This window comes from Rhinatrema bivittatum, chromosome 9, assembly GCF_901001135.1.
Source record: "Rhinatrema bivittatum chromosome 9, aRhiBiv1.1, whole genome shotgun sequence".
Lineage (NCBI taxonomy): Eukaryota > Metazoa > Chordata > Amphibia > Gymnophiona > Rhinatrematidae > Rhinatrema > Rhinatrema bivittatum.
The window spans coordinates 14,553,201-14,578,194 of NC_042623.1; positions in this window are offsets into that span (position 1 = coordinate 14,553,201).

Genomic DNA, 24,994 nt, shown 5'->3' on the forward strand with positions numbered 1-24,994 from the left:
CCGCCCCCAAAACGCTGCCGACACGCCCCGAAAACGCTGCGACGACCGGGACCGCCCCCGACACGCCCCCGACACGCCCCCCTCGGAGAACCCCGGGACTTACGCGAGTCCCGGGGCTCTGCGCGCACCGGTAGGCCTATGTAAAATAGGCGCACCGGCGCGCAGGGCCCTGCTCGCGTAAATCCGGGCGGATTTACGCGAGCAGGGCTCTTAAAATCCGCCCCTATATATATATATATATATTTTTTTTTTTTTTCATTCAGATCATTGGCTGAACTGAAATAAACATTAAAAAAAAAAAATGAAGCAGGGCCTCCCATCAATAGGAGAGGGTCCAGGCCTACCTGGCAGGGCCTTTTCAGGCACCTCTGACCTTCCCCCTTTTGCCTCCCCCCCCCAAGAAATCAGCTGGGTCCAGAGACCTCCCCAGCCCTCACTTACCCCTTCCATAGGGGTTTGGGCAGTGAAAGGAGAAAGAGGCAGGAGCAGTCCTCACTTGCTGCTGACCAACTCTAACTCTTCAATGATAAAATACAATCTTAAGATATTTAGATATCTCACTGTACAGACCATAAAACTGAATAATGTACTTCCTGTACTCAGTCTTTAATATGAGAGGGTAACAATGAATGCAAATTTTTCCAGTCATCTTTACTGCACGGGTAATGGCCGTGTAACATTTCTGATTGTATCCAGTCAGCCATATGTTGATACCACAGTATAGATGGAGATGCAATAGTTTTAAGCCAATGTAACATAATACAGTACTTAGCAAGAAACATTACTATTTTCATAAATTGTTTATCCCTGAAGGAAGGCCATGTACCCATGTTAGGGAGCTCACTAACAACAACTTTCCATAGAAAGGTGGGGTATGCAAGAGATCATCTGCTCAGTAACTACAAATACAGTATCCCAAAAGTGAAAAAATATTTGGACATAGGCTACGCGCCAATGTACAATTAGCCATTTTACATTTGAGGCACATAATAGCAGAGGCAATACCCATTCTGTATGCATTTACAGTATCAATGCAGGAATGATGCAAAAGCTTAAATTGCATTTCTTGGTATCTCACATCAATAGAAATTTTACTGATATTAGAAAAAAAAAGTACATGTCTGTAGAAGAGAGAACCAATCCCAATGGGGCACATTTAAAACTAATCGGAGAAAGTTCTTTTTTGCTCAACGCACAATTAAACTCTGGAATTTGTTGCCAGAGGATGTGGTTAGTGCAGTTAGTATAGCTGTGTTTAAAAAAGGATTGGATAAGTTCTTGGAGGAGAAGTCCATTACCTGCTATTAAGTTCACTTAGAGAATAGCCACTGCCATTAGCAATGGTTACATGGAATAGACTTAGTTTTTGGGTACTTGCCAGGTTCTTATGGCCTGGATTGGCCACTGTTGGAAACAGGATGCTGGGCTTGATGGACCCTTGGTCTGACCCAGTATGGCATTTTCTTATGTTCTTATGTTCTTAAGAATGTGCTGTACAAGAACATGGCAGCGGCTGGTCCTGGGCCCATGAGCCCTGTCTATTGATGGAGAGGCCCTGCTCGGGCTTCGATCAGTCCAGCAGGGTAGACCCCAGCCTCGGTTACTGGCAGGGATCATCTTTCGGTTTTTTTCCCTGCCCCCTCAGGAAGTGGTGCATGCTGTTTGCTAATGGCAGGCGATATTTCCTAAACAACCAAAAAAAAAAGCATTGAAAGATTCTCAGGGTTTTTTTTTTTTAAATTAACTTTATATTTATTCACTTTTAATCAATATTACATAATATAAGACGATGCATTTCAGGTATTGATGCGAAGGAAAAAAAAAAATACTGACAATTGACAACCCATCTTCAATAGAACAAGTCCAGATAATGGAAGAAGCAGCAAAACATTCCTGGTTCAATCCAGATTAGAACACAAAGCATTCAAGACGTTTTGTCGGGAATAAAAGTTTCTAATTGAACAGGATCTAGAAATATAAATGTATTCCCCTGAAATTCCATCAGACATTTGCAAAGGAACTTCAAGAAAAAAGTAGCACCAAGAAACAGCTTTCTCTTAGCTTGTGTGTGTGTGTCTCTCTCTCTCTCTAGAGACATCTGGGAAAAAACCGAACACTATGACCACAAAATAAAGAGCTCTTATACTTGAAATACTGTGGACGAAATACATCCCTACCAGCAGCTGACACAGAAGATACAACAAAAGTGGCCCTGGTTGCTATATTATATCATTAGAGATCTGCAAAAACAAAGGTACATCAGAACTATTAATGGATGGAGAGACATCTGTTGCTCCATTTATTACCATTTCTACCTTTCCCTTTTTGTCAGGCACATAATAAGAATTTTATAAAGGAAAAGATTTCTCCGGAGGAAACTGTGGAATCGCAGCAGCATATAATTTTTTTTTTAATAACGTTAAGACATTTCTCGTACTAACTTTTATATACCATAATTACATTCTCCGGAAATCCAACTTTATACTTAAGGATATTTAAATTAAGCATTAAAGAAATACAACAAAAGAAGTTTAGCTCCTGATTATAAATAATTTGTTTGCCTTCTTTTATTATATTTCTTTAATGCTTAAATTCAAATATCCTTAAAGCATATTTTTTTTAAAGAGTTCCATCCCAGATAATAGACGAGTTTTCAGGAAATTCAACAAACGTGAATTATTCGATACTCAGCCTGTTTTCTAACATTTCGCACTTACAATGAAGGCTCAAATTGTCTTCAGTTCCAGAAGTTAATGAGGATTGTACATTAATCATGGTCCCAGACTGGACACCTAAGTAGGTTTCAGTTTGCCTCAATCTTTTATCTACCTCTGATAATTTTATGGAAACAGCTGATGAAAAATTGACAGAGCTGTGCAAGAGAATTAGGAACAGAAGACTCAATACGGGTGATGGCTCTCCAAATTTCTTTCACTGAGATCTCGACTGGCTCACTAATAGCAGGCAGACCAGCCAAGTTATCGCCTTCATAAAGTGCTGGGCACTGAACAGCTTTTGGAATATCACATTAGAGATACAGCTTCTCCTGATATCCTTGAACAATTCAAAAGAGGAATATTCTCAGAGTCTCAAGATTGGTGCTGCTTTTCTTCATTTACCAAAGAAACAATTGATAAACTTCCGGCAAGAGAATTGTTGGTAGGCAACTTGCCCAAGCAGCTAATGGAGGAGATCTTACCAACTCGGTACTCAGGGGATCCTGCAGTGAGGAACTGTAATTTAAACACGGTGGTCCATCGGGCTCTTCAAGGGAGTAGAACTTGAAGTAAATGCCTGGTAGCTTCCCCATTTCGCTGGAGAAAAAATCTGGTGGATTGCAGGACCCGAGGCAGCATGGATTCACCAGGGAAAGGTCCTGTCAGACAAATCTGATTGATTTTTTCTTTTTACTGGGTGACCAGAGAATTGGATCAAGAAGGGAACTTGATGTGATTTACTAGGATTTCAGCAAAGCTTTTGATATGACAATGTATAGGAGGCTCATGAATAAAATGAGAAGCTTGGTTGAGTGGATTACTAACTGGTTGACTGAGAAGAGACAACGGGTAATGGTTCAGAGAACGGTGTTAAGTGGAGTGCCTCAAGCATCGGTTTTGGGACCGGTTCTGTTCAATTTATTTATTTATTATTTATTTTTAATTTTTATATACCGAAGTTCTTGTATGGACTACAAATCACTCCGGTTTACATAAAACGAAGAACTGCTCAACAGATAGCGGAGCTTTACATGGAACCGAGGAACATATGGAACAGTATAACTGATTGACAATTTAACATAGTGCTAAATAAAGTGATAATATTTTAACTGGAAATAAATAAAGCAATATAATATTTTATAAAGACAGTTTAACTGTTTAACGTATCAATAAATATAAATATAAGCAATGCCAAATATATATATAAAATATAGTAAATTTTTGAGCTCAACGGTAATTGTCCAGTAGCAGATTCTAAAATTAGTACTTGATGCAGTGTCCATAATTAGGGTAATTAGGATACTTAGGAATTGGGAAGTCTGTTCATCACCGTAAAATTAATCGTCTGGGAAAGCTTGTTGGAAGAGAAATGTCTTCAATCTTTTTTTGAATTCTTGATGACTGGGTTCTAGTCTAAGATCTGGGGAAGCATATTCTGGGGGAAGCATATTCTTCATGAGCGTCATTGCGGAGGGGTTAGTAGGAAAAGTTTGTCTTTTATTGGATGATACTAAAATTTGCAACAGAGTGGACACGCCTGAAGGAATAGAGAAGATGAAAAGTGATTTAAGAAAACTTGAATAGTGGTCGAAGATTTGGCCGTGGGGATTCAATGCCAAAAAGTGCAGAGTCAGCATCTGGGGTGCAGTAATCCAGAAGAGCTGAATGGGGGGGGGGGGGGGGGGGGGAGAGAAAGACAAACATGCATTGGATGATTGTGTCTAGTGATCTGAAGGTGGGGAACCAATGTGACAAGGCGATAGCTAAAGCCAGAAGAATGCTGGGCTGCATAGAGAGAGGAATAACAAGTAAGAAAAAGGAGGTGATGATCCCCTTGTACAGGTCCTTGGTGAGGCCTCACCTGCAGTACTGTGTTCAGTACTGGTGCCCGTATCTCAAAAGGGACAGAGACAGGATGGAGGTGTCCAGAGAAGAGCGACCAAAATGATGTGGGATCTCTATCAGAAGACTTATGAGGTGAAAGGACCTATATATGTAAACCCTGGAGGAGAGAAGGTGCAGGGGAGATGTGATCCAGACCTTCAGATACCTGAAAGGTATTAACAATGCACAAACTTCAAACCTTTTCTGTTGGAAAGGAAACGGTAGAACTAGGGATCATGAAATGAAACTTCACGGGAAATGACTCAGAACCAATATCAGGAAATATTTCTTCACAGAGAGGGTGGTGAGTGTCTGGAATGCCCTCCCAGAAGCAGTAGTGAAAACCAGAACAGTAAATTAATTCAAAAGGGCATGGGACAAACACTGCGGATCCCTAAAGGCTTGAAGTTTAAAAAGAAGAAAGGAGTGGTATAACATTTCTGCACGGAGCGGCATTTACTAACCTTAACAGAAACATGGGGGTAACCTGAAGGGAGCAGCAGTTACTACCCTTAACAGAAACATGGGGGTAACCTGCAGGGAGCAGCAGTTACTACCCTTAACAGAAACATGGGGGTAACCTGCACAGAGCGGCAGTTACTACCCTTAACAGAAACATGGGGGTAACCTGCACGGAGCGGCAGTTACTATCCTTAACAGAAGGCATGAGGGTAACCTGCACGGAGTGGCAGTTACTACCCTTAACAGAAACATGGGAGTAACCTGCACGAAGCGGAAGTTACTACCCTTAACAGAAACATGGGGGTAACCTACATGGAGCGGCAGTTACTACCCTTAACAGAAACATGGGAGTAACCTGCACGAAGCGGCAGTTACTACCCTTAACAGAAACATGGGTGTAACCTGCACGGAGCGGCAGTTACTACTCTTAACAAAAACATAGGGGTATCCTGCACGAAGCGGCAGTTACTACCCTTAACAGAAACATGGGGGCAACCTGCATAGAGCAGCAGTTACTACCCTTAACAGAAACAGGGGGGTAACCTGCATGGAGCGGCAATTACTACCCTTAACAGAAACGTGGGAGTAACCTGCACGGAGCGGCAGTTACTACCCTTAACAGAAACATGGGGGTAACCTGCACGGAGCGGCAGTTACTACCCTTAACAGAAACATGGGATAACCTGCACGGAGCGGCAGTTACTACCCTTAACAGAAACATGGGGTAGCCTGTACAGAGCGGCAGTTACTAACCTTAACAGAAACATGGGGGTAACCTGCACAGAGCGGCAGTTACTACCCTTAACAGAAACATGGAGGTAACTTGCACGGAGTGGCAATTACTATCCTTAACAGAAACATGGGGGTATCCTGCATGGAACGGCAATTACTATCCTTAACAGAAACATGGGAGTAACCTGCACAGAGTAATAATTACTTCCCTCAACAGACGGCATGGGGGTAACCTGCATGGAGCAGCAGTTAATTCCTTTAACAGAAACATGGGGGTAACTTGCAGGGAGCGGCAGTTACTATCATAAGCAAATTGCTGTGCAGACTGGAAGGACCATTTGCTCTTTTTCTGCCGTCATTGCTATGTTACTATTTATAGCACGCTTCATTTTTTTTTAGTGCTGGGCAAAAAGATACAGGAGTCAGTTTTCAAACTTGCCATCTAAGCATGCGTGCCCGTTTCCCTTTTTAAATTTGGCACAGGTACAAACAAAGGTCCCATGGACATTTGCCCCTGCTTTTTGTGGCGGCAAAATATATCTGAAAAATAAAAATGGTTGCAGATTTGAAAATACAAAGGTCACTGTTCAGAAAGATGGTGAGCAAAAGTTATCCAAATAACTTGCCATGGATATTCAGCTGGACAAGCCTTCCTCTGCTCCGACGTTACAAGGATAGCGTTCAAACCTATCTTTCATGATATGCGGTTAGGTTTACGGTTATCTGGCTACATGTGGGCAGATAACGTTTACTTTACTAGCTATATTCAAAACATAACCAATTAAGGGGCAGGGGGGAAAAATCCTTATTGACCCGCAGGACTGATTCCCTCTCCTGCTCTGCTGCTAAGTCGCTCCAAACGATGTTGGGCTTCAGTGCCTGATCCCCTCCATCCATCCCTGTCCCCCGCCCTGAATTCTGAAAATAGGTTCAGCCTTTCAGCCCTCTCTTAATGCCTACCTGCAAGCCCAGCCCATGCTCTCTTGCCCCGCCTGGTGCCCCCCAATACCCCCTGCCAGGAGGGTGCTACAGTCGTACCCGTCCCAGACGTGTCCAGTTGTCGTGTGCGTTGTAAGAGGCGCCGGCTGAAGCAACTGGGCGCTTTGAGTCGGTGCTGCAGATGGGAGGGGGAGGGGGGAGAGATTCTCAGAATTTGGGGGAAAGAGCTGGGCGGCTTCCTTGACCCATAGGCCTGCAATTTTTATTAATCTTTTGGCCATCGTCAGTTTGAGTGATTTGGTTGGGTAGGGGATGGGATATCTGGCCCAGGGATTTTTGTTTAATGTATTATTCCTCAACTAGCTATATTTTGAATAGAGCCAGCGAAGGTAAGAATTATCCAAGCACAAGTGGCATGTCCAGACATAGCCGATATAGCGCTTACCTGGCTAGCCCTGAATATCGGAGTTAGCCAGCTAAATTTACTCTGTCCTGGAATGCCCCCCAACTCATCTTCCTAAATGATATCCAAGTAATGACTTACCCAGATAAAAGGCATCCAGCTATAGGAGCTGGAAATGTAAACCTCAGGGTTCATCTGGGTAACAGTAGCTTCAGGCTCTGCGCGCTGAGGGGTAGATTTTAAAAAGCATTTACTCGAGCAAAACTGGTTTTTGCTCGAGTAAATACACTTTACTCAAGTAAGTGGGCTTTTCAAAATTGCTACAATATATGCCATTGAATTGTCCATAGGATTTACTCAAGTGAGTGCACTTTACTCGAGTAAATAGCTTTTGAAAATTGCTACGATAGCATGTCACATTTACATGCGTAACTCCTTTGAAAATGGCCCCCTTAGTGCGTTTCATTTCTGAAATTCCTCGTATCTGGGATTGTCCAGGGCGTTACTGAGAGGGTCGCAGAGGGTGCGGAGATTTTGCACAGCCAGATTTCTGCCTTACTGATGGAATTACTCCTCTTTTGAAGGGACTGCACTGGCTGCCAGTCTCCCAGCAAATTCACTTCAAGATGCTGCTGTCACTTATCCATAAAATTATGTAGAGTGGCAGCAGGAGCCCGAGATTCAGCGCCACTCGGCGGGTTAAGTTTTAGACTTGATGGCTCCATGGCACTGTTTGTCAATATCCGGGCACAGTCAGAGGCTGCCACTTAAACAGCTAACATTTTATCTGGTAGGATGGGGCCCTCCACAGCAGAGACACTTTTCCTGCTAACTTACAGGGTTTCATTTCCTAAGCATTTTTCCCGTAGACACAGAACGAGAGAACAGCTTCAGTAAATCAGGCTCTTAACGGGCTAAATGCCAATATTCAGTGATACCTGGCTTACTAGGGTTCCTGTACAGAAGGTCTAAACTTCTCTGGCTAATAATAAATTAATCAAATACATTCAGAGGCTTGGCTGTACCACTGAATATCTCGACCAAATTAGCTGAATCAGTTTATCCAGCTTGGGCAGACCGATAGCAGCTATCAGCCCCGCTCTCTTTCCTTGTGTTTTCATCTCAGGTCTGGTCTTTGTGATCTGCAGTAAAAAAAAAATCTGCTGCCTATTCCGTCCTTTAAAAAAAAAGGTTTGAACTACAAGAAACCGAAACCGGGGCCTTTTCCATAGCAAGTCCACTTTTGTGAAGCGCCTTAGCTGGTGGCCTGAGAGATGACAATGTATTACCAGATATTCCATCTGTAGGCCTCTTCGGGCTGACCGAGTCTCAAGAGAGGACGTTCGACTCCGCGGGGGCCCTGCGCTGTGGAACAGCCGTGGTTTAGGACCTTTAAAAAGCATTTGAAGACATATTTGTTTAGGAAAGTAGTCTCTTAGGCTGTTGGAAGCCGTGTTACAGGCTGCTTTTTATTGCCGACTGCCTCGTTTTAGAAGAATGTGTACGATTTCTCTTCGCTCGCTGTTGCAGGTTTTTCACTATTTCTGTTGAATGTCTTGTCAGCTTAATTTATGGATGTTTAATTGTAAACATCTTAGAAATGTAGATAATGTGGCCTATCAGTGTTTTAATAAATAAATATCTGAATTTTAGTAAAAAGATTAAAGCCCTGATTTTGATGCCAGATTTTGATGAATTATCATTCCCATTTTTATTGTTTATTCTGTTTTGTTATATTGATATTGTAAGGGTGATGGTTAATGTTTTATTATTTGTATGCTATTTAATTGTGAATTTCAAAGAAACCCAAAGGTGTCTGAATCGAGTGAGGGGAAATAGGCAAACCCCACTAGAAACCCTCCTCAGTATAGATATTTAGACTTGTCAATCACCCATCATAATAGGCTCTATTGGTAAAAGAACTTTCATTGCCTTATCCTTAATCATAGGGCTTCATTTAGCAATGTCCATTTAGCTACGCTTCTGAATATAACTGGATAAGTGCTAGTTAACTGCTATTAACCGGATAAAGCTGAATATAGGCGCTAAGTTGCCCTGCTTCGATCCACCAATTGCCTGCCTCCAAGATATCTGGCTATCTATTTAGCAGGTCAAATATTTATCCAGCTAAGTGGCAGCTGCTGTACCTAGCCGGAAATTCAGCGGCTGCCACTTATCCGGATAAGTCCTACTTATCTGGCTAAGTAGCATATCAGTATTGGCCCCAAGAAGTATTGGTCCAGATTTATAGATGACATTTTCTTTCTTTGGACATCCTCGGTAGAACAACTATGGTCATTTGTGGAATGGTTCAATACTGTTGATCCTAACTTACAATTTATTTAAATATTTGATCGACAAAAAAATCCCCTTTTTCGGATATTTTGGTCTATAAAGATCACAATTGCTTAGGCACCTCACTAAATTGTAAACTAAAAGAGAAGCTTATGGGGTACGCCGCATTTGACTTTATCTCTCAAGCTCATGATCTGAGAACTCGCCTTATTGCTATAGGCTACCCTTCTGCATCAATCAAGAAGGCATGTGGGTAAGAGAGCCTACAATGCTGAACATGAGTAGTTATTATATGATCAAGAAGTCATCTAACAATAGAAAGGTCTGTGTACTGAGATATTCCCATATAGTATCTAAGATAGTCTCCTTTTAAACAATGGGCAGTTTTGAAGCTGCATCCTCTTTTCTCACAATCTGCAACAGTGGTTTAAACTCGGGGGAGAAAACATCAAGGATATTTTTGTACACTCTTATCTTCCGCCTGAACAAGGACGTGTACCTAATTTGCTGACAGGACTTAATACCTGTGGTAATTGCTCCTTTTGCTCTATAATAATGGCAGGGACTAACTGGCAGGATCCTCATCAATCAGATCGCTGTCTGAATTTGACAATATCTATGAATTGCATATCATCTTTTGTAGTATACTTTATAGAATGTATATAGGGGGAATAAAGAAAAAAACTGTTTTCATTCAACTTAGCATAAGAGTGGTGTAACTAAAAAGAAGATCCAAGCATTTTTGTATCCCACTGCCTTGAATACAATCAACTGTTTGAAGAATTGTGTTGGGTATCGTAGAGCAGATATATCAATCACCGAGAGGAGGTGTTCGTACAGTGCAGTTAAATATCCACAAACAATTTTGGATTTACTTTCTTAACACTGTAACAGCACATGGACTCAGTTTGGATATAGACTGGCATACGATAATTTAATTTTCATTTAAGATACTCTAGATCTTATTCTGCGATATAACCCTTGTTTTCAGTAAGGGTTACTTGGGGTTTTTATTTAGCCAAAATGATACTAGATGCCAGTGATTGAAAGGTGAGCTACTCTCTTGTATACATTGACTCATTTTATTTAAAAATCATTTTATATTTTAGATTAAAGAATCTACGTTCACGTTCTAACACATATTGCTCAATGCTTAACTTCCAGCATCTCCAGGTCGGGCAGATTGCTCCTGTCTGGAATGTGAGGCAATATGTCCCAATACAACGCAGCTGTTGATCGATTTGGCCATACTGCAATTTTGTTAACCTGCCGAACGATATTGACTTCCTGGATTGAGCCCATGACACAGCCTGCCTTGAAGGCCTGGTATTATAGGCTTGCGTCCTCTATGCAATTGGAAAGATTGAACGCACTTACAAATGCACGAACTTTGGATGCACCATATTGTGCCTATTGGGCTGCTTGTTTTGCTCTACTACCTCTGGACGTACAAAATCAACTATTGACTACTGGATACTGCACCAACTGGAAACGATAGTGCTACCCCGCTTTGCCTAGCGCAATACTGCCCATCGGGACTGGAGTATATATTTGACTTGAGACAATGTCGCAAACTGGATAATCTATGGCAACTCTCAACATACTATCCTTAGGGGGGGTGGGAACCGTAAGGGGAGTGAATGTTTAGGTACGCTTGTGAGCTGTATGGGTATGGTTGGTTGTACGTATCATAGTGAATGGGGAGATATGCAACTTAGATTATGTAAAATTGGAGACGTGCTTGCAGATACAGCAGCTACATGAAGGTTTATACATCAGTCTTTTGTTTTGTATGGCATTGCATATTTGTTCTGTGTTTACACTGTTGATAAATGATTTTGACAAAAAAAAAAAAGAATCTACGTTCAGACACACAACTTAGGGCTGGATTTTCTAATGCCGCAAAGCATAGTGAATTCGGTGGTAACGGGAGGAGGGGGCGAAATTGGGGGCGCAGTCCTGAGATAGCCAGCAATGATCACATCTCCGCGGTGCGATCGCTGCCAGCGTCGTGCCAAATAACTACACCTTTAAAAGTGTAGTTATTCAACGTGAAACTGGCAGCGAAAAAGAAGTGTACCTTTCGCTGTCGGCGAAGTCTTCGCGGCGTCAACCCCAGTGCCACCCCGACTCCTCCTCTTCCGGGGCTGATGCCGCCCCAACTCCGCCCCGATCTTGGTATCGCACGCGATAAGGGACTTTTCACGTGCAAAACGTCCCTTATCGCGTGCGATCCACATAGAAAATGACCCCCTTAGTGACTACTAAGTTATCCTACTTTGCCCCCGATGCAGAAAATGATTTTGAAATGTGGACGGTGTCAGGGTGACTTGACGAAGAGAAACCGCTAAGATAAGTTCTTTACTTGCAACATCAAAAATATCTTTGGACATTGCTAAATGAAGCCATATGAGTAAGGATAAGGCAATGAAGTTTCTTATACCGGTAGTGCCTATTATGATGGCTAATCGACAAACCTAAATATCTATATTGAGGAGGGTTTCTAGCGGGGTTTGGCATTTAATTATGAATGTCATGTTGAAATCTGCATTGAACTAGTTCATCGATACTGCAGAATATAAGAAATAAATAATAAAACTCAAAAGTTACCCGGACAAACCCCTTTGAATATGGGCCCCACGATTAATGAGGATAACTTTCAAACATATGCATTCGGCGGCATATAGGTGCATTCATGGCCACAAGCAGATATACGCAGGTACTTTAGAGTCGGTGCGTATGATATATGCATGTTTTATAAAATGTGCGTACCTCTAACAAATGTGCATATGTACATATATATGCTTACGTAAGAATACATGCAATGCATTGAAACCACGTATATTATTTATTTATTTATTTAAGTTTTTTTATATACCAACATTCAAGACAGAAGTCCCATCATGCTGGTTCACAAGGAACAGGGGTGCACAATATAATAAACTTTACAATTTGAACAATAGTGCAGAAAAGCAGTTACATGTAACAGGAAAACAATAACTTGGATTAAGAAGGAAAAAGAAGATCAGATAATTATATATGTAAATGATAACATTGTAAGAGGTGGTTATTAATGCTATAACTAGCGAAGCATGATGATTGAAGGGAGTTAAATGATATTGGAGTTAGGAAAGGCTTGCGTGAACAACCACGTCTTGAGTCTTTTCTTGAAGGTTGAAATGCTAGGTTCCATTCTAAGATCCGGGGGAATAGAGTTCCATAAAGTTGGACCGGCTGTGGAGAAGGCCCGATCTCTTAGCGTGATGTGTCTGGTGGTTTTGGTTGGAGGTACTTGAAGTGATCCCTTGTAAGCATCTCTTGTCGGTCTTGTAGAGTGGTGTAGTCGGAGGGGGATATGGAGATCGATTGGGGCTAATTGGTGGATATTTTTGAATATGGTGAGAATGGCCTTGTAGATTATTCTGAAGTGGATGGGCAGCCAGTGGAGGCCCATCAGGATAGGGGTTATGTGTTCTCTTCTCCTGGTGTTCGTGAGTATACGAGCGGAGGCATTTTGGACCATTTGCAGTGGCTTGGTGTGTGAAGAGGGGAGACCAAGCATGATGGTATTACAATAGTCCAGCTTTGCAAAAATGATTGATTGTAGAATTGTTCTAAAGTCATGTGTGTGGAACAGAGGTCTTATTCTTTTCAGCACTTGGAGCTTATAAAAGCAGTCTCTGGTGGTTTTGTTGATGTTAGCTTTCAGGTTTAGGTGATTGTCAATTAGAACTCCTAGGTCTCTCACTTGTGTAGTATTTGGTAAGGTAGGATGAGTGTGTGTGAGGGAACTGTTTTCTGGTGTGATGAGTAGAAGTTCTGTTTTTGATGAATTTAGAATCAGGTTGAGACTTGTGAGAAGCTGTTTGATATTTTGGAGGCAGGTTTCCCAGTGAGCATTGAATGCACATACTTTTCCTACACATTTTAAAAATACACATATGTATGTTTTATGCATGAAAGTAAAGTAGGACATATTCACTTAAGTGGGCCAATTTTAAATCATACACGCGTAAATGAAATAAATCAGTTTACCAAGTAGTTTGTTTGGTCCTTCTCCAGGGCACCAAGACCCTCCTGATTCTTCAGCTTCAGTTCCTCCCAGTTCACCCAGACCTCCCATCCAGACAGTACTATACCATAAACACATTTAATATCATTTACACCAGATAATTAAAAGATGTATAATTTTATAGGGATGTACATCGTACGTCCATTCGTTGGATTCATTTTGCCGCATTTCATGGCGAAGCGCGTGTCTAATGAATGGATTGGATGCACAAAACGAATGGTGTGCGCATATCTGAGCACCCATAGAAGTATGGAAACACCATTCGTTTTGTGCACCTAGGGGCGGATTTTCAGAGCCCTGCTCGCCTAAATCCGCCCAAAACCGGGCGGATTTAGGCGAGCAGGGCCCTGCGCGCCGGTATGCCTACATTCAAAGAGGCCTACCGGTGCGCGCAGACCCCGGGACTCGCGTAAGTCCCGGGGTTTTCGGAGGGGGGCGTGTCGGGGGGCGTGTCGGCAGCGTTTTGGGGGCGGGTACGGGGGCGTGGCTACGGCCCGGGGCGGTCCGGGTCCGTGGCCGCGCCCTCCGTACCCGCCCCCAGGTCGCGGCCCGGCGCAGGGGAGGGCGTTAGAGGGTTCCCTCCAAGGCCGCTCCGATTTCGGAGCGGCCTTGGAGGGAACGGGGGTAGGCCTATTCGCGGAGTCTGAAAATCCGCCCCCTAGTGAATAATAGATATGCGCTTAGCGGCCAAATGAATCCAAGGAATGGATGCACGAATGCACATCCCTATGTACAAATATGTGAGTAAGTTGGCAAATGTACACAATGGGGCGGATTTTCAGACTCCGCGAATAGGCCTACTTTTGTTTGCGCTCCAGGCGCAAACAAAAGTACGCTGGATTTTAGTAGATACGCGCGGAGCCGCACGTATCTGCTAAAAACCTGGATCGGCGCGCGCAAGGCTATCGATTTTGTATAGCCGGCGCGCGCCGAGCCGCGCAGCCTACCCCCGTTCCCTCCAAGGCCGCTCCGAAATCGGAGCGGCCTTGGAGGGAACCCTCTAACGCCCTCCCCTCACCTTCCCCTCCCTTCCTCTACCTAACCCACCCGCCCGGCCCTGTCTACACCCCCCCCCTTACCTTTCTCCGGGGATTTACGCCTCCCGGAGGGAGAAGTAAATCCCCGCGCGCGAGCGGGCCTCCTGCGCGCCGGGCCGCGACCTGGGGGCGGGTACGGAGGGCGCGGCCATGCCCCCGTACCGCCCCGGGCCATAGCCACGCCCCCATACCCACCCCCAAAACGCTGCCGACACGCCCCCGAAACGCCGCGACGACCGGGCCCGCCCCCGACACGCCCCCTCCGAAAACCCCGGGACTTACACGAGTCCCGGGGTCTGCGCGCGCCGGTAGGCCTATGTAAAATAGGCTCACCGGCGCGCAGGGCCCTGCTCGCCTAAATCCGCCCGGTTTTGGGCGGATTTAGGCGAGCAGGGCTCTGAAAATCCGCCCCAATGTGTCTTTTAAAATAGCAACTTACGCAGATAAGAGTTGTCCCCCCCACCCTGGAATGTACTTAGACCGTCCGTTTTTAAAGACCTATATATGCGTATGAATGTGAAAATCCATACATATTTTTTTTTCTATAAAATATGTAATATGGGAGTAGAGATTATTTATGCACATAAATGCTAATCTATTTGCGCATTAAGGGCCAAATTTTAAAAGGTGCTCGTGAGTGTAGATTTGTTCGTGCAACCCGGCGTGAACAAACCTACACCCGATTTTATAACATGCGCACGCTGCCGCGCACATGTTATAAAATCCAGGGTCGGCGCACGCAAGGGGGTGCACAATTGTGCAACTTGCGCGCGCCGAGCCGTGCAGCCTTCCTCTGTTCCCTCCAAGGCCACTTCGAAATCGGAGCGGCCTCGGAGGGAACTTTCCTTCCGCCTACCCCCACCTTCCCCTCCCTTCCCCTACCTAACCCCCCCCCCAGCCCTATCTAAAAAACACCCATACCTTCGCTGAAGAAGTTACGCCTGCCTCGTAGAGCAGATATATGAATCGCCGAGAGGAGGTGTTCGTACAGGCAGTTAAATATCCACAAACAATTTTGGATTTACTTTCTTAACACTGTAACACCACATGGACTCAATTTGGATATAGACTGGCATACGATAATTTAATTTTCATTTAAGATACTCTAGATCTTATTCTGCGATATAACCCTTGTTATATCCTGGCAGGCGTAGCTTAGGCGTACCGGCCGATGGCCGGCCCGCGATCCCGGGCACAGTGGCAAATGGCCGCTTTGCCTGGAGGCTCTGGTCACGCCCCGCTACGCCCCCTGACCACCCACGCCCCGCCCCTTTTTGCAAGCCCCAGGACATACACGTGACCTGGGGCTTGCACGCGCCACCGAGCCTGTGCAAGATAGGCTCGGTGTGCACAGGGGCAGCTTGGGGCAGCTTTTCGGGGGGTCAGGCGCATATGTTACGCGCAAAACCCTTTGAAAATCTGCCCCTAAGTTTTGAAAAATCGCCCAATGTGTGTTACTTTTTGTTCCCCCAAAATAAAAAAAAACCCAGCATTGAGAATGCCTTTCTTATTCACTTCGCCTATTTGCAAATAGGGCACCCTAAAAGAAAAGAAAAAAATATTGTGCTTTTACTGTCGTTTCATTTTAAGACACGGCATGAAAAGATATGGATTATGTCGTTTGACATTGTCTGTGCCATTTCAATCAAAAGCAGAATTCAATTCCCTGGATCTGAAATGAAAACAGTGCTGACTGTTCTTCCAGTTTGTTCAGCCGAGAATTAAAGCAAGTTTTAATTTAAAGTTTGATTGTTCCACTTGTGGATGCATTAATTCTTTAGCCCATGCATTACTCATAACCAGGCACATAAACATTGGTCCCTGATACCTGTATATCCCAAATTAACACATCATGTATTCTTAGTTATTCTCTACATGTTTCACGTATCATAACGAGTTACTGTTGTCTTTACATATATATTTTATACTATTCTATTTATTATTTATTTTATTTCAAGTTAGTTATTTACACCATTATCTATTTTATTACATGTTATTTACTATATAGATTCTCGTCATTTGATGAGTCACTGTTGTTTATTTAATATTTATTATTCTCATGTTCTGAAACTCCGTTTATTGTAACGCCTCACCGCGATTGTTTTGTTTTATGTAAACCGACCTGATTTGATATTTGTATCGAGAACGTCGGTATATAAAAATGCTAAATAAATAAATAAATAAATAAATAAATAAATAAATTAAAAAGAGTGGCGAGAACCAGGCAAAGGAAATCTCCACCCCCTTTCTGCATCTCCTCAGGACATCCTTGCAAAACGGAGCAAGACAAGCGTTCGTGGTGCAGGCAAACAGGAATTACAAGAATACTCTGGCAAAGTGCTTAAACCTGTTTCATGGGGATGTGGGGCCACGCAGGCAGGGAGAAAACAGGAATGAAGCAACGCAGAGTCAAGTCGTCACTTCGGAGCATCAGGACTTATTAGAAAACTGGGTGCAAAGTGTGTGTGTGTATGTGGTAGGCCACCATCCTGCCAGATACAAAACTGCAGGCTCATTTCCAAAGGGAAGCCCTGTGTGTGTGGGGGGGGTTTCCCTTTGAAAATACGGCTGACCTTGGATGAGCAACTCCAATGAAAGCATGCATGGGGCTTTTCAAAATGAAGTCAGCCCCTCCCCTAGCTTCTTTTGGTCCCTTCCCTGCCCCTCTTTTTGACCCACCTTGAACAGCAAAGTGGGAACATTTTTCAGCAGGGCTTCTTAAGCAGGTGAACAGCTGTTTATCCCTGCAAAAAAATCTTAAAGCGGTAACCTCTTGAGATGCAGCACCAGTGCTCTGTGCAACCGCAGATCCTTTCAGGTTGGCTGAAAAAAAAAAAAAATAGGCCAACCTGTGAGCTGGCAGAGGGGATTGAAGCAGCTTGCACAATGGTTTATTGATCCGAATCCCTCCGGCTCTTGCAGCTCCTTTCTCTGCCGGAGGGCTGAGGATTCGCATTCAAGGTAATTATTAATGCGGAGCGTTTCCACATCTGCGAGGCAAGAAGACAGCTCTTCAGAGAGGCTTCCCCTTCTGCACAAAAAGCAAAAAGACAACCCAGAAGGGGCACTAGAAAGACTGCAATCGAGCCAAGGCAGGGGCTGGTACAGGGTCTAAAGATGAAAAACATCCACTGCTCCTAGAAGAGGGGAAATGTATTTAGCAGTCAGGATCCAGCCTTCTAGTTAGAGTATAACTTGGATTAGTTTTCTGGCACAAATGCTTCTTTATCCAGTTCCTCTTATGCCCTCGATCCTTCTGTCTTCCTTCTCTCAACTTGTAAGGGGCATAGATGCGGTTGCAGCTGGTTAGTAAGTATGTCCAAAATTATCCTTACACATGAGGGTGACACGTGAAGGATAAAAGAAGAAGAAAGGTTTGGTAGGCGTAACTAGGCTTTTTTCATTTCAGTATGAGTCTGTGTGACCTTTTGTGATACCACTTGCTCAAGCATCTCTGACTTGTTTTCAAGGGTGATGGCTCCGCAGAAAGCTTTAATGGCAAACTGGGAACACGGTGAACTTAAGACGCACCAACGGATTGCTCAGTGTGTATACAAGGGCGGCTCTTGTAACAGGCACAGCCAGTGCCAGCAAAAACATTCTGCTTCAAAAGAAAAATATTTTTCAATTAAATGTGCACCTCAGGGTATTGTATTGTGGACCAACACTCCATCTTGCAAATATGTAAAAAAATAATATTAATAATAATAATAATGATTTAAAAAAAAAATCCATTCAGACAATCAATGTAAATCCTCTCTTAACCAAGATTTTAAAAAAAATAAATAAATAAAAAGGAGAAAAAATTCCTTACTAGAGAGAGCCACATTGGATGATGCAATAAATTAAAATGTCAGATGTCAAGCCAAAAATTATAATCTCTGCGTGGACATACAGGAGCTTTGAGACAAAGTCGGCTCCGAGGAGGAAGGGGACGCTGCATGAAGCAACGGCTGGCTTGATGTACAGCCCCTCTCTGGGCGCCGCGGCGGTGGGCGGGCCCTTTCTCAGGTAAGTGTGCACCTGAGACGACTCCTGCTTGTGAGCGGCTGCCGCCCCTGGGGCTGTGTTCTCTTGGCCGGAGTTTACTGGCTGCTCATTCCTCTTAAAATGAAATTCTTCCAGGCAGCTTGTTGGCGTGTTGTTAGCGCTTCAGAGGCTGCATAAATCAAACAAATTATTGCAATAGAAAAACTGTAATTACCCACAAACCCTGACATGCCAAAAGGTGTTCTAATTTGATAAGTTCATAAATACTTTACTCGGCTGAGCTATAATTATTGCTTCAAAAGTGTCAGTTATCATCTTGATTTCTTGCACCAAATGAACTATTATGATGTTTCATTCCTTATGACTAGTGCGATCCACACTTTATTACTTTGGACTCCAATGAAACAAATTTGGAATTATAATCTGCCTGATGTGTACATTCCACGGTAATGCAAATTATTTTGTTGGCTCGGCTTTAATTCTGGGTTCACCTGTGATGCCCTCCAGAATACCCTGTTATAGCTGATCCCATGATAAGAACGTCAGCTATTTCAGCGCACGAAGCCAGTGCCATGACATTTTGTGCAGGTGGTGATAGTGATACCTTTGAAAGAAGCCAACGTGACAGATGTGGTGCTGCCTGTGCTTTACAGGCCATGTTGTGTTACCTTCGTCAGATATTCAGCATGAAGAAGGAATCGGGGTGGTACTGGGCTTTCTATAAGGCCACTATGGAGACTGGAACTCTGCACTCTGGTACTGAAAGAGGTAGGCACTCAAAGGTCAACGTTCAGTGCTACTTAACCAGATAAATTCGGACTTATTCAGCTAAGTGAGGCTGTTTCAATATTCAGATGCATTTAGCAGCCACCACTTATCTGGATAACTATCTTGCTAGATAGCTGGCTAAGTGGCTGGGGGGGGGGGGGGGGGGGGGGAATTCTAGGACAGAGTTACTTATCTGGCTAACTTAGCTGAATAACTTACAGTATTTGGCCTTAACCAGCTAAGTTACACCTGCTATTGAGTTGGCCGGATAAACTTATCCAGTGAACTATTAGATAGCTGAGTATATTCAACAGCGCACCCATGCTGCTAAATATCCCAGGCAAGTTAGCCAGATCTATTTATCCTGCTGACAGGCTCAGCCAGATAGCCACTGAATATGGACCTCATAATATTTACATATTATGGGGTGGATTTTAAAAGGCCCGCGCGCGCCGGCGCGCCTACAGCCCCGGGACGCACGTAAGTCCCGGGGCTTTCAAAAAGGGGCGGGAGGGGGCATGTCCGGACGTTCCCGAAATGACGTGGCGTTTCGGGGGCGTGCCCCGGCGTTTCGGGGGCGTGCCCGGGGGCATGGTGCTGGCCCAGGGGGCGTGGTCGAGGCATCCGGACCAGCCCCCGGGACCGGAGGACGGAGCGGGGCTGCCGGCGACGCGCGCAAAGTTACGCCTGCTTTCAGCAGGCGTAACTTTGCCGAAAAAGGTAAGGGGGGGGGTTAGATAGGGCCGGGGGGGTGGGTTAGGTAGGGGAAGGGAGGGAAAGGTGGGGGGAGGGAGAAGAAAAGTTCCCTCCGAGGCCGCTCCGAAATCGGAGCGGCCTCGGAGGGAACATGCAGCTCGCGCTGGGCTCGGCACGCGCAGGTTGCACAAATGTGCACCCCCTTGCGCGCGCCGACCCCAGATTTTATAAGATACGCGCGGCTACGCGCGTATCTTATAAAATCCAGCGTACTTTTGTTCGCGCCTGGTGCGCAAACAAAAGTACGCGCTCGCATATTTTTTTAAAATCTGCCCCTGTGTGTATATGCGACCCTTTGATAATAAATCAGAGGGCAACTTTTAAGTGATTTACCTGGATAAACTGGCCGGACTGAAAGCGACGAGGTCAATATTCAAAGCCATTTAGATGGATATCTCACAAGTTACCCATCGAACTCCAAGTTATTGATCTAACTCCGTTATCCATTTAATTGTTTAGTACTGAATATCGCCCTCTTCTCTTCAGTCAAACATTTGCCTAGGCTTCCCTCGCACGAGTGCTTGTAGCCGGGTTAGAAGGAGACATTCCTGATGAGTGTGCTTAGGCTGAGGGAGTAAAAAAGCCTATGCACGGCGGAGTTTCCAAAAGTAGTCACGCTATTGTATCCTCCCCCTCCCTTCATTTGCCGCCAGCACAAAAAGCCAGTGCTAGGTAGGCAGGTGATTGTAACATGGGTACTTCATAGGGGAGCCGACAGAAATATTTTTACATCGTTTTCTCATTTCTTGTTTTTCTTTTCTTTTAATTTTGTTTGCGATTAATTTTGTTTTATTTCTATAAAATGAAATAAACAAAAAAAGAAAAAAAAGCAAAAAAAAATAGATGTCCATAGTAGACCCTCCCACCCTGAATCTCCCACCCCTTTGGACCACTCAGACCATCTTGCTACATCCATGCGGTTACAGAGAACCCCAGTCAGTCCTGCCCTGCCAGTGTCGTGGTTACAAATGGTGTCAAGGGAGGTGAGGCTGGTGCCATTTTGAAGTATGGCCTTATTCCAAGATGGTGCTGGCTTCAGGTCAACCGACACCACAGTGAAATATGACGCCAACAGGACAGGCAAGCAGCGTAAGATGAGAGGAGCTCTGGGGTGGGGTGGGGGAACAAACCCAGAGAGACTTTGTTTAATTTGGTGGATTAGGATCTTGGGGGGAATTGGGAGCGGGGACCGAGGCTGGCTACGAACAGCTCATCTTTTGAAAATGAAATTGAATTAAATGAAAGATGAACACAATTTTCTTTGTTTTCGTTTTGGTTTGTTTTCAAAATTAAACGAAACAAAATCTGAAATTTCCTTGAGATTTTCTGCTTTGCTTGAAATGAAAGCACATCCCTGGTACTTCATGATAGTTATTTTCTGGAGAGTAAAAGTATCCACGTGCTTTACAGCCATGCAGGCTGTTTGAACCTTATCCCCCATGATGTGCAGTCAGGGTCAACATTACTTTCACAATCTGCAACTGAAGGCTCAGAGCTCACTAAGTTCAATGTACATTTCTTTTCTTTTTTTTTGTGGTGGGGTAGGTTTCTGTGTATACTTTTCTAAAATAATGCCTTCAAATAATTTTTTGGACAATTATATTTCTAGGAGCACAGCCAAAGCTGTTATTTTGATGCAATGGAATATCAATAATAATAGTAAGGTGTTCGAGATTGAAATGTTTCACCATTCTTCGCAGTTAGCTCCAAAGTACCTATTAACGTGTTCCAATAATATTTTGTCCAGAGCAATTTACAAGTGCAAAGTCAATTATTATCCAGTAAGAACTGCCACTTGTTTTACCTACGTGGGAAAGATGAATGGTTGAGCTGATCACGCTAGGATAAGAGCCACAGACATTTACAGGGATGTCACAGATAACTAGGAAGGCTTGACTAGCTCTCCTTTACAAATTAATTTGTCAGTGATAAGCCTGGGAATTCTATAGAATGCTCAGCAGAACTGTGACTACAATGGGTTATCAAGGCCAATATATTCATTACTGTGTATATATTTTAATGTGACTATTTATACTTATTTAACTTTCCCTATCTTTTATTTTTAGACTTACACAGAAACATAGAAATGAGGGCAGAAAAGGACCAAATGATCCACCCAGTCTGCCCAGCAAGCCCACGCCAGCATCCACTGCCCTGCGCAAGCCACCCCCATGCCCACCAGTCTCCCGGGCCACAAGACTCAGGGCCCTCGAACGCTGTCCGAATCCAACCCCCGCTGTGGAAGCAGAGAGCAGCGATGGAGCCACTTAGGGCCTTATTTTCTACACGTATCGCACGCGGTAAGGGACGTTTCGCAGGCGAAATGTCCCTTTTCGCGTGCGATACCAAAATGGGGGCGGAGTTGGCCCCGGAAGAGGAGAGTCGGGGCGTCACCGGGGCCGACTCCGCGAAGGCGCCGCAGACGACGAAAAGGTAAGGAACTTTTCGCGTCCTATTTCGCTCCCAATAGCTACACCTTCTATGGTGGCGCTATTGGGTGCGAAACCAGCAGCGCAGGCCCGCCCCCCGTTTCGGCCCCCCACCCCTCATTTCCTAAAGTATCGCAGGCCTTCCGATACTTTAGAAAATGAGGCCTTTAGTGATTAGGGGTAGTAAAAGCAACCCCAGCAGGTTACTCCCATGTTTATTAGTTCCCCAAACCGTAAAAGTCAGGGCCTCATTGGGTGCTGTCTGAATCCAATTCCCCTTTTCCCACTGCCGTTGAAGCAGAGAGCAATGATGGAGCAGCATTAAGCCTTGATACTGTTATTGGTTAAGGGTGGCAACTGCCACACCAGCAAGTTACCCCCATGCGTTCTTTTCTTTATTTCCAACCTCTAGCCTTAAGGGATCCACAGTGTTTATCCCATGCCCCTTTGAATTCCTTCACTGTTTTCGTCTTCATCACCTCTTCTGGAAGGACATTCCAGGCACTCACCACCCTCTCTGTGAAGAAATATTTCCTGACATTGGTTCTGAGCCGTCCTCCCTGGAGTTTCATTTCATGACCTCTATTCTTATTGATTTCTTTCAAATGGAAAAGGTTTGACGATTGTGCATCATTAAAACCTTTCAGGTATCTGAAGGTCTGTATCAGATCTCTGCTGTACCTCCTCTCTTCCAGGGTGTACATATTCAGATCCTTCAGCCGCTCCTCATAGGTCTTCCAATGCTGACCCCTTATCATTTTGGTTGCTCTTCTTTGGACCACCTCTATCCTGACTTTATCCTTTTGGAGATACGGGCACCAGAATTGAACACAGTACTCTAGGTGATGCCTAACCAAGGACCTGTACAAGGGGATCATCACCTCCTTTCTCTTCCTGGTTATTCCTCTCTCCATGCAGCCCAGCATTCTTCTGGCTTTAGCTATCGCCTTATCACATTGCTTCACCATCTTCAGATCATCAGACACTACCACACTAAGGTCCCTCTCCCAGTCCATGTTTCTCAGTCTTTCACCCCCACATGCAGCTCTTTTGGATTACTACACGCCAAATGCATGACTCTGCCCTTCTTGGCATTGAATCCCAGCTGCCAAATCTTCGATCACTCTTCAAGCTTTCTTAAACCACTTTTCATTCTCTCTACTCCTACATAGTAACATAGTAATGAAGGCAGATAAAGACCAAATGGTCCATCCAAGCTGCCCAGCAAGTGGCTTAAAATTGTAACTGTCGCTCTATGCAGGTTACTCCTATGTGTTCTATTAAGAGTAGCAACTGCCGCACCGTGCAAATTATCCCCATGCATTCTGTTAAGTGAAGTAACTGCCACACCATGCAGGTCACCCTCATATGTTCCATTAAGTGTAGTAACTGTCATGGCATGTAGGTCATTCCAATGCATTCCGTTAAGGGTAGTAACTGCCATGCCATGCAGGTCACTCCATATGTTCTGTTAAGGATAGTAACCCCATGCCATGCAGGTCACCCCCATATATTCCGTTATGATACAATTAACATGATTAGAGGACTTCCACAGGATTCTGCACTTTCCTCAACATTCTTTAATCTATACATGTTACCATTATGCCGATTACTATCAGTGATGGGTATTAATTTTTATGTCTATGCAGACAACGTACAGTTTCTTATTCCAATAGCTATCTCAATTGAACATTCGTTAAAATTACTGGATATATATCTTACATCAATTAAGCAACTGTTAAAATATATGAAATTGGTTTTAAATATGCAAAAAACTGAAATTATATTGTTAAATATAGAAAGAATATATTGTTAAATATAGAAAGATCTCAACTACATCACCAATCTCTGTAATGAATGATCTGATGAAAATAGAACTGATCAATCAGGCCCGTGACCTCATTGTCTTAATTGACAGTAATTTATTGGTGAAAAAACATATAATACAAAAATTAAGAAATGGTTACCACAAATTGAGCATTCTCACTGTTAGGGTTTGTGGGTATGTGGGCCCTGGGCCGACATGAGAGATGGTACCGCCCACGGGGAGGAGCCCCGTGAGCCTCACCATCGAGAGGCGAGCTCTCAGCTGCTGGGTGTGTAGAACAGCAGGTACTGGAGAGGGAGCAGAGAAAGAGCGAGCTGAAAGGACAGAAGGAGCTAGAGAGGGTGGCCCCAGGGGTTGGAGCCACGGAGCGCCAGCATCGGGTGCTGACGTCAGATACAGCTTGGAAGTCCTTGAGTCTCAATAGAGAAGTAGAATGACACTGCCCGCGGAGCGGGGAGTGTATCAGGAAAGTCACACAGACACAGAAGTGCCACGGGTCCGTGAAGTGGTGTATACCCAAGGAGGGTTCCTTAGTAGAGATGATATGGCAATGGTCCGCAGAGCAGGGTACACCGGTGAGGATTCCTCAGAAGAGATGATGCAGTAATGGTCCGCAAGCAGAGTACTCACTTTAGAAGTAGTGGTGGTTCCAGAGGTGGGCCCAGGGAACGGGGCAGGCAGC